Here is an 11,734-nt window from a genome sequence, read left to right as displayed (position 1 = left end):
AAAGTCTCAATGAATTCAACCCATTTAGCATGTCTACGGTTCAGTTTTGCTTGACTTTTAATGTGTTCCAAAGATTCATGATCAGAATGTATAACAAATTCCTTGGGCCATAAATAATGTTGCCATGTTTCTAAGGTCCGAACAAGAGCATATAATTCTTTATCATAAGTAGAATAGTTCAGACTAGGCCCACTCAATTTTTCAGAAAAGTATGCAACAGGTTTTCCATCTTGTAATAACACACCTCCTAATCCAATTCCACTAGCATCACATTCAAGCTCAAAAGTCTTATTGAAATTAGGAAGTTGGAGTAAAGGAGCATGTGTCAACTTATCTTTCAATACCGTGAAGGCTTCTTCCTGTGCGGTACCCCAAACAAAAGGCACATCCTTCTTTGTAAGCTCGTTGAGAGGTGCAGCAATGGTGCTAAAATCTCTCACAAAATGCCTATAGAAACCAGCGAGTCCAAGAAAACTGCGCACTTGTGTGACCATTTTGGGCTACGGCCAACTCTCAATAGCTTCAATCTTGGCTTTATCAACTTCAATTCCCTATGGAGTAACAACATAGCCAAGAAAAGATACTCGGTCGGTGCAAAAGGTGCACTTCCCAAGGTTACCAAACAAACGTGCATCACGTAGAGCAATAAAAACAGCACGTAAATGTTCCAAATGTTCTTCCAAAGATTTGCTATAAATCAGTATATCATCAAAATAGACTACCACAAATCGTCCAATGAAAGCACGTAAAACTTCGTTCATTAGTCTCATGAAAGTACTAGGTGCATTAGTTAACCCAAAAGGCATGACTAACCACTCATATAAACCAAACTTAGTTTTAAATGATGTTTTCCATTCATCTCCTAATTTCATACGAATTTGATGGTATCCACTACGCAAATCAACTTTGGAGAATATTGTAGAGCCACTCAATTCATCAAGCATATCATCTAGCCTAGAAATAGGATGACGATAACGAATAGTAATATTATTAATGCCTCTACAATCAACACACATACGCGACGTACCATTCTTTTTAGGTACTAGTATAATAGGAACAACACAAGGACTAAGAGATTCGCGTATATAACCTTTGTCAAGCAGCTCCTGTACTTGACGCATAATCTCCTTCGTCTCCTCTGGATTGGTACGGTATGGTGCACGGTTGGGTAGCGATGCACCGGGAGTTAAGTCAATTTGATGCTCAATCCCTCGAATAGGTGGTAATCCCGGTGGCACGTCTTGTGGGAAGACGTTAGCGAACTCCTGCAAAATGTTAGTGACAATAGGGGGCAAAGAGGAAGGCACGTCCTTGAATGAACATAATGCCTCTTTGCACACAAAAGCATAGCAAACAGATTTGCTAGAATCTAGCTCATCAATATCAGATTTGGTGGCAAGTAAACATGCACTTTTCAATTTAATTTCAGAAGCAACACTAGATGGTTTATTATTAGGCTTCATTTGTTGCTCAAATTCTTTTGCCACAATCTGATTTTCACTCTTATTTATCTCTTGTTTTGCTTTATTAGCTCTATTAATATCATCTTTCAAAATGGAATGAGGAGTCATAGGAAGCAAAGTAATATTTTTATCCTTATGAACAAGAGTATACTGATTGTTTCTACCATGGTGTATAGAATTTTTATCAAATTGCCATGGTCTACCAAGTAATAAGGAACATGCTTGCATAGGTACCACATCACAATCAACATAATCAGCATATGTAGAGATACTAAAATGCACACGAACAGTACGTGTTACCTTAACCTTGCCGCTGTTGTTGAACCATTGGATGTAGTAAGGATGTGGATGTGGTCTTGTGGTGAGAGATAGCTTCTCCACCATCTCCATGCTAGCCAAGTTGTTGCAGCTCCCTCCATCTATGATGACACGAATAGAACGTTCCTTCACAACTCCCTTTGTATGGAACAAATTATGCCTCTGACTTTGCTCAGCTTGTGTAACCTGCTTACTCAAAACACGTTGAGCCACTAAACATTCATACCTGTCAGCATCTTCAGCAGCCATGTATTGCATCTCATGAGCAGAATCATCTCCACCATGTTCTTCATGTGTAATAAGAGCCAAAGTCTCCTCATCATAGTCACTAGCGGACTCATACCCACCATCCTCAGTAACAATCATCACACGCTTAGATGGGCATTCTCTCGCATAATGACCTCCACCCTTGCAACATCGACAAATAATATCATGTGTTTGCCCTGTTGATGCCATGGATGAAGAAGAGCTCTTTGCAGGCCTAGAAGGTGTGCTCTTGGCAGATAGTGGTGATTGTGCCTGCTTTATTGTATCACGGTTGGAGGTGGCAGCCAACGGAGGTGCCGGTGTAGCAGAACGTGTGGAAGTAGATGATGCACGTGGTGTCCATGATGAAGGTTGACCTGCAGAAAAGTTAGTCCGCGCCAATGCCTGTTGATCCTGCACTTCACGTTCAGCTTTACAAGCAAGATGGAATAATCGAGTGATATTATTATAATCCTTGTAGTCTAGAATGGTCTGAATCTCTCTATTTAATCCACCCAGAAAACGTGCAAGCATAGCTTCATTCTCCTTAACAATACCACATCTAATCAAGCCAGTTTGTAATTCATGATAATATTCTTCTACCGATTTTTTTCCTTGTTTTAAGCGCTGCAATTTTTGAAGTAATTCACGTTGATAATATGGTGGAACCCAACGAGTACGCATAGCAGTTTTCAAAGCAGCCCAAGTAGTTGGAACAGGATATAATCGATAATGTTCAGACCACCAAACACATGCAAAGCTAGTGAAAGCACAAACAGCAGCAGGAACACGTCTCTCCCCAGGATATTGTAAACATGTAAATCGTTGTTCAGTTTCTAACTCCCAAGTAAGATATATATCAGGAACATATCTACCCTCAATTGGTGGAATTTTCAATTTCAGTTTAGGGAGATGGTCATGATCTCGTACCTGAGGGGGAGCCCTAACATTGCCATTATTTGCATGTGGACGACCTGGTGGTTGTGGTGCTAGTGGTTGCACGTAGTTCTGATTTTCATCAACCTCATCCTCGTAATCTCCCGCATAATCATCCTTCTCCACATCAGCAGCAGGAGCCACAGAAGTATCAACAACAGCACCAGCAGTTTGGCCAGGCTGAAGAGGGACACGGCTCGCTCGGCGGAGGGCTGTTTCCCGATGTGGAGGTAGTCGTCGTTGTTGTTGCAGACGTGCGGCAGGTGCAGCCGGTGGTGGTGGTGGAAAACGCGAAAGCAATTCAGCAAACTTGTTATCAAGCTTTGTTTAACACATTCTCCACCTGTCCACTCATCATTTGCTGAAACTTATCATGAAGCTCCTTGTTCGTCAAGTTCTCCCAGTCAATCTCGTCGGCTTGTGATCCTGGCATGGTTAGCAGCAATAGAAACACACAAGAATATTATCCTACAGACTACTAACAAGTGGTGGTGGTGGTGGCGGCGGCGGGTGTCACAAATCCGTCAAGCAAATCTCAAATTCTTACCAGTTCTTACCCAGCAGCAGGCGGTGATCGGCAACCGATGTAGTCAAAACTCTTAAAGCTTGGATAGAGTGATTACCAGGGAGAGTCAAACGCACGATGTAGATGTATGTGGAGCTGGGAAGGCTTATAATATGGTGCAAAAAGGGTCAGCAATAATCAATTCAGAGATGCAAAGTTGAATAAACGATCAACGACGGTACTGTGCTGGTCCTAGGCTAGATCGTACTAGAGACGCGAGCCTAGAACACTAACAAAATCACGGAGCTGCACGTAAACAAGGGAGGAGCACACTCTGATTTTTTTTCACTTTTTTTCCTCTTTTTTTTACTTTTTTATTTTTTTTGCTCCGCAACAATTTTTTTTCGAAAAAGTCTACAAATGTCCTAAAAACTGCCTAGCTAGAATTTTCCAGACTTAGTTTTTTTTGAAACTGGAACTATTTTTCTTCTGCGGGTAGCACGAAAGTTGGGGAGTCCTTCTCTGTCATGACTCGGAGTATGGCGTGATCTGGATATCCAAAACAGAGTAACAAAATACTGGACTCGGAATAGGACTGGCGGCGGAGATGAATCTGGTGGAACTCGGACTGGTGGCGGAGAGGAGTCTGGTGGAATTCGGACTGGTGGCGGATATATGTTGCAGGTGGACTCGGATTGGTGTGATGGCGGCGGATATGTGGTGGCATATATGGACTCGGATTGGCGGTGAATATGTGGTGGTGGTATATGGCAGCGGTGATGAAGTTGGTGCGGTGGTGGTATATGGCAGCAGCGATGATGATGATGAGGTGGTGATATATGGCAGCGGCGACGTGACAACCTGTGAACAGAACTCGAAACTCTAAAGGACTATACGCTAAGACCAGCAACTTGACACGACGATGCAACCGCAAATTCAACAAAGCAAATACAGAAAAGATTATGCAAAGGCTCAGATTGGTTCGGATGGGATGAACTAACCCTAATTTTTTTGGCTTTTTCGTGGACTATAGGTATGAAGAACAGACTCGATCTAAACAACAAAAAATTGTAAAATCTCACCGAGCAACCTGGAAATCTGATACCACTTGATAGAGGCAAAGGTGTCCCGTCTTCCGATGAGATGGTGGCTATCACTTTAGAGGAAGTCGACTTTGACGATCCGACTATGAACGTGCGAGGACGTCGCGCCTTAGCAATCGCTAAACCAACTCCGAGAGGTTATTGACCACGCCGGAGCATGATCAACCTGACCACGAAGGTCTGTTTCCTGCAGGCAAACAAAGAACAAGCAAGAAACTAAGATTGCAATCTGGATATTGCGAATATAAGAGGAAAGCTTTATTGATCAAGGTGGGGTTCTGTGACGCCTTGGTCTGGTCGTTGAACACAAACGAAGTACGCGAAGTTGCAGCTATGGCGAACTTTTAATCTAAACAAAACCCATAGTCTAAACGGTGCCCTAAGGGCTGTATATATGGAGGAAGAGGGGGGAATTTCGTGGCCCTTGGGGAAGGGGTCCGAAACCAACCCTATCTCTTGTTTCCCAAACATACAAACTCTAAAAACAGCCTATACTTATGTATTTCGAAATTACATGGGCCTGGCCCAATAATAAGGTGACGCAGCACCTAGAATAGCCTCTGGACGAAATTTATGAAGTGGCATATTGTATATTTCGTCCAAGGTTTCATTCACTCCTTATGGCGGCTTCAAAGTCCTAAAATCATCAATTGTAACTCCGTTCTTGTTCCCCTTGCGCATGCCATCAACTCCATGCTTGTTCTTGCTTTAATGTTCATCCTTCTCCAAGCTAGGCCCTTCATTTGTAAGCAAAACAAATGTATCCAATTTAGGCAGCATCATATTCTCATGAACATTAGAATCATTACCAAGAAACGAAAGTACCTGGTAATTTAATTGGCGTGCGCGAGCTCTAGTAATTGGTCCATTATATGTAATAGTAGGGGCTGTGGGTGAAACAATGGTATTGATGTCCTCATCAGTGATGGACACGTACCACTTTTAGTTGTGATTTGTTTTGGCTAGTGATGGAGCTCAAATGGAGTTCGTATGGCCAAATTGTGGTCCTATTGTGGATACAACATCGGGGGACGGCCCGTGAAATCTACTTTCAGGGTAAGTTGATCGCGCCGACGAGCCATCTTGCACAATTCGGGATGCCCTATAATTTTTCGTGTGCATAAACATAATGAGTAAGAGCTATTATGTACTTTATCATTTAAGAATAATGCATCTGCTGGTAAAAAAGCGAGGGTGGTAGCGGGGAGGGCGATAGACCATGTAAAGCATGAATTCTTGGGTTTCGATGCAACGAAGAGCCTCCTCCTTCTCTCCTGACTGAACATGTAGTCCTTCCGGTTTGAAAATGGAAGGATGGTGCATTACTCTATATGTTATTGTCCATATATCTGTCCCTGGGTGAGCTCATGGAAGGATGGTAGAGTACACGTGAAAGATAAAATCATCCGAAACTCGGTTTTCCAACCAGAATCCGGCCCCCGAAATGTTCTCGACGCCGACGAAGAGGGTGATGGACGCGTACCACATTTAGTTGTGATCGCTTTGGCTGGTGATGGAGCTCAAATGGAATTTGTATGGCCAAATTGTGGTCCTTTTATGGATACAACATCGGGGGATGGCCTGTGAAATCTACTTTCATGGTAAGTTGATTATGCCGACGAGCCATCTTGCACCATTCGGGATGCCCTATAATTTTTCATGTGCATAAACATAATGAGGAAGAGCTGCTACGTACTTTATCATTTAAGAATAATGCATCTGATGGTGAAAAAGTGAGGGTGGTAGCGGGGCAGGCGATAGACCATGTAAAGCATGAACTCTTCGGTTTCGCTGCAACAAGGAGCCTCCCGCTTCTCTCCTGACTGAACATGTCGTCTCTCCGGTTTAAAAATGGAAGGATGGTGCATTGCTGTATATGTTATTGTCCATATATCTCTCCGTGGGTGAGCTCACAGAAGGGTGGTAGAGTATCTGTCAAAGATAAAATCATCTGAAACTCGGTTTTTCAACCTGGATCCGGCCCCCGAAATGTTGTCGACACCGATGAAGAGACTGATGGACGTGTACCACGATTAGTTGTGATCGTTTTGGCCGGTGATGGAGCTCAAATGGAGTTCGCATGGACAAATTGTGGTCCTTTTGTGGATACAACATCGGGGGATGGCCCGTGAAATCTACTTTCAGGGTAAGTTGATCGCGCCGATGAGCCATCTTGCACCATTCGGGATGCCCTATAATTTTTCGTGTGCATAAACATAATGAGGAAGAGCTTTTATGTACTTTATCATTTAAGAATAATGCATCTGCTGGTGAAAAAGTGAGGTTGGCAGCGGGGCGGGCGATAGACCATGTAAAGCATGAATTCTTGGGTTTCGATGCAACGAGGAGCCTCCTCCTTCTGTCCTGACTGAACCTATTGTCTTTCCAGTTTGAAAATGGAAGTATGGTGCATTGCTCTATATGTTATTGTCCATATATTTGTCCGTGGGTGAGCTCACAAAAGGGTGGTAAATTACACGTCAAAGATAAAATCATCCGAAACTCGATTTTCATCCTGGATCCGGCCCCTGATATGTTATAAACGCCGACGAAGAGGGTGATGGACGCATACCACGTTCATATGGCCAAATTGTGGTCCTTTTGTGGATAAAACATCGGGGGACGGCCCGTGAAATTAACTTTCAGGGTAAGTTGATCGCGCCGACGAGCCATCTTGCACCATTCGGTATGCCCTATAATTTTTCGTGTGCTTAAACATAATGAGGAAGAGCTGTTATGTACTTTATCATTTAAGAATAATGCATCTGCTGGTGAAAAAGTGAAGGTGGCAGCGGGGCGGGCGGTAGACCATGTAAAGCATGAATTCTTGGGTTTTGATGCAACGAGGAGGCTCCTCTTTCTGTCCTGACTGAACTTACTGTCTTTCCAGTTTGAAAATGGAAGGATGGTGCATTGCTCTATATGTTATTGTCCATATATTTGTCCGTGGGTGAGCTCACAAAAGGGTGGTAGAGTACACGTCAAACATAAAATCATCCGAAACTCGATTTTCATCCTGGATCCGGCCCCCGATATGTTATCGACGCCGACGAAGAGGGTGATGGACGCATACCACGTTCATATGGCCAAATTGTGGTCCTTTTGTGGATAAAACATCGGGGGACGGCCCGTGAAATCAACTCTCAGGGTAAGTTGATCGCGCCGACGAGCCATCTTGCACCATTCGGTATGCCCTATAATTTTTCGTGTGCTTAAACATAATGAGGAAGAGCTGTTCTGTACTTTATCATTTAAGAATAATGCATCTGCTCGTGAAAAAGTGAAGGTGGCAGTGGGGCGGGCGGTAGACCATGTAAAGCATGAATTCTTGGGTTTCGATGCAACAAGGAGGCTCCTCCTTCTCTCCTGACTGAACCTGTAGTCTCTCCGGTTTAAAAATGGAAGGACGATGTATTCCTCTATATGTTATTGCCCATATATCTGTCCGTGGGTGAGCTCATAGAAGGGTGGTAGAGTAGACGTCAAAGATAAAATCATCTGAAACTCGGTTTTTCAACCTGGATCCGGCCCCCGAAACATTGTCGACGCCGGTGAAGAGGGTGATGGACGCGTACCACGTTTAGTTCTGCTCGTTTTGGCGGGTGATGAAGCTCAAATGGAGTTCGTATGGCCAAATTGTGGTCCTTTTCTGGATACAACACAGTGGGACAGCCCGTGAATTCACCTTTCAAGGTAAGTTGATCGCGCTGACGAGCCATCCTGCACTATTCGGGATGCCCTATAATTTCTCGTGTGCATAAACATAATGAGGAAGAGCTGTTATGTACTTTATCATTTAAGAATAATGCATATGTTGGTGAAAAAGTGAGGGTGGTAGCCGGGCGGGCGATAGACCATGTAAAAGCATGAATTGTTGGGTTTCGGTGCAACAAAGAGCCTCCTCCTTCTGTTCTGACTGAACTTGTAGTCTTTCCGGTTTGAAAATGGAAGGATGGTCCGTTCCTCTATATGTTATTGTCCATATATCTGTCCGTGGGTGAGCTCACAGAAGGGTGGTAGTGTACACGTCAAAGATAAAATCATCCAAAACTCAGTTTTCCAACCTGGATCCGGCCCCCGAAATGTTGTCGATGCCGACGAAGAGGGTGATGGATGCGTACCACGTTTCGTTGTGATCAACTTGGCCGATGATGGAGGTCAAATAGAGTTCGTATGGCCAAATTGTGGTCCTATTAAGGATAAAACATCGGGGGGCCGCCCGTGAAATCCACTTTCAGGGTAAGTTGATCGCGCCGACGAGCCACCTTGCACCATTCGGGATGCCCTATAATTTTTTGTGTGCATAAACATAATGAGGAAGAGCTGTTATGTAGTTTTTCATTTAAGAATAATGCATCTACTGGTAAAAAAAGTGAGGGTGGTAGCGGGGCGGGCGATAGACCATGTAAAGCATGAATTCTTGGGTTTCGATGCAACAAAGAGCGTCCTCCTTCTCTCCTGACTGAACATGTAGTCTTTCTGGTTTGAAAATGGAACGATGGTGCATTGCTCTAGATTTTATTGTCCATATATCTGTCCGTGGGTGAGCTCACGGAAGGGTGGTAAAGTACACGTCAAAGATAAAAAATCGAAACTCGGTTTTTCAACCAGGATCCAGCCCCCGAAATGATGTCGTCGCCGATGAAGAGGGTGATGGACGCGTACCATGATTAGTCGTGATCGTTTTGGCTGGTGATGGAGCTCAAATGGAGTTCGTATAGCCAAATTGTGGTCCTTTTGTGGATACAACATTGGGGGACAGCCTGTGAAATCTACTTTCAGGGTAAGTTGATTGCGCCGACGAGCCATCTTGCACCATTCAGGATGCCCTATAATTTTTTGTGTGCATAAACATAATGAGGAGGAGCTGTTATGTACTTTATCATTTGAGAATAATGCATCTGCAGGTGAAAAACTGAGGTTGGCAGCAGGGCGGGCGAAAGACTAAAGCATGAATTCTTGGGTTTCAATGCAACGAGGAGCCTCCTCCTTCTATCCTGACTGAACCTGTTGTCTTTCCGGTTTGAAAATGGAAGGATGGTGCATTGCTCTATATGTTATTGTCCATATATCTGTCCATGGGTGAGCTCACAAAAGGGTGGTAGAGTACACGTCAAAGATAAAATCATCCGAAATTCGATTTTTCAACCTTGATCCGGCCCCCGAAATGTTGTCAACGCCAACAAAGAGGGTGATGGACGCGTACCACGCTTAGTTGTGATTGTTTTGGCCGGTGACAGAACTCAAATAGAGTTCCTATGGACAAATTGTGGTCCATTTGTGGATAAAACATCAGGGGACCGCCCGTGAAATCAACTTTCAGGGTAAGTTGATCGCGCCGATGAGCCATCTTTCACCATTCGGGATGCCCTAAAAAATTCCGTGTGCATAAACATAATGAGGAAGATCTATTATGTACTTTATCATTTAAGAATAATGCATCTACTGGTAAGAAAGTGAGGGTGGTAGCGCGGCGGGAGATAGACCCTGTAAAGCATGAATTCTTGGTGATGCGGAGCATCCTATGGTCATCCCCATGGACTTACCATCGTCTCACCAAGTGCCAAGCGGACCCATGACACGAGCATGAGCTAGAGCTCTCGAGACCGAGGTGACTTCCTTCCTTAGTGATATCACGTATGATCCACTCGAGACATGGCTACTACCTAAGTCCGAGATGTTGTGCATGATTAGGTATCAAGAGGACCCTCCCTAAGATGCACGTGAAGACGGACAAGCCTCCAAGTTCACGGACGAAGAGAACCAACGGAAGGATTCAAGAACAGGTTCCAGGCCCCGGACATCTGGCCATGACCCTGGATATCCGGCCCCTGGAGCATCGTCCATAGCAGCAGTGTGAAGCCCCATCGTACAATAATCATACACGCAAACATGTACGATCAAGATCAAGGACTCACGGGAAGATATCACAACACAACTCTAAAAATAAAATAAGTCATACAAGCATCATAATACAAGCAGGGGCCTCGAGGGCTCGAATACAAGTGCTCGATCATAGACGAGTCAGCGGAAGCAACAACATCTAAGTACATACATAAGTTAAACAAGTTGCCATAAGATGGCTTGCACAAACTGGGATACAGATCGAAAGAGGCGCAAGCCTCCTGCCTGGGATCCTCCTAAACTACTCCTGGTCGTCGTCAGCTCACATGTAGGAGAAGCAACGGACTAATTCAAAGCTCACATGTAAAGGAATTATGATTTCCCCATCAAAAGATCAGACGCAAACGCTCTAACTAAGGATGGATAAGTTGAGTAAGCTTAGGGGTAAAATCGACAACAATTTGATTGGCCAAGATCCAGTTCATGTTCAAAATGACATCTGAGCCAGAAATATAATTTAAAAGGATCAATCGATGATTGCGTGCATTCGCACTCATATTGAATCAATAGGATCAAAATGACGGTGTCAAAGGAGACTAATGAATATTGCCAGACATATGGAATGCAACCACAATGCCAAAAGACAAGTATTTGGAGAGCAATAGCGGGCAGAGGATTATCGAAAGATCAGATAGTATTTCCACGTATCTTATGAATCATAAGAACAATGGGGAAAGAACTGGTCTCTGTAAGCGTGAGCAATTATCCGTAGGGGGTATTCATGTGGCAAGAACTGCAAGGCAGTAGGCACCAAGTAACCTCGGAACAATAGCAAGAATTTCGGGGTATCTTGCGATAAGAAGATCAACGGGGAATGATTTTATCAATGGCAAGTGCACATGGTTATCCATAAGGGTTTATCGATGGAAGGGAATTGCTATAGCAATGACACAAAGCCTCGAGAGAACATCAGAGAGTATCTTTGGAAACCTTCGATGCACCGAGCAATCATCTTCAGTGTGGGGCTCTCCGGGAGGAAGTGGTTACGAGAACCTAGAGTCAGAGTTTAGTAAAATCGTTTAATCCGAATAGAAGAGAGATTAGAGTCCCGGAGTATAGTTTGAGAAATAAAAGATCCTAATACCACCCAATGGCGACGTGGGCCCATGGGCCGCACAGCCATGTTAGTAAAATAGTTTTCATTGACTAGACTAAACTTCAACCAAGGAGTGTGGAAGGGGGATTCCTATAGGCAGTCGTCTCTGATACCAACTTGTGACGCCCCCGATTCAATCGTACACTAATCATACACGCAAACG

The sequence above is a fragment of the Triticum dicoccoides genome, chromosome 2A (genome assembly GCF_002162155.2).
Source record: "Triticum dicoccoides isolate Atlit2015 ecotype Zavitan chromosome 2A, WEW_v2.0, whole genome shotgun sequence".
NCBI lineage: Eukaryota > Viridiplantae > Streptophyta > Magnoliopsida > Poales > Poaceae > Triticum > Triticum dicoccoides.
Note: the sequence above shows the minus strand (reverse complement) of the source record.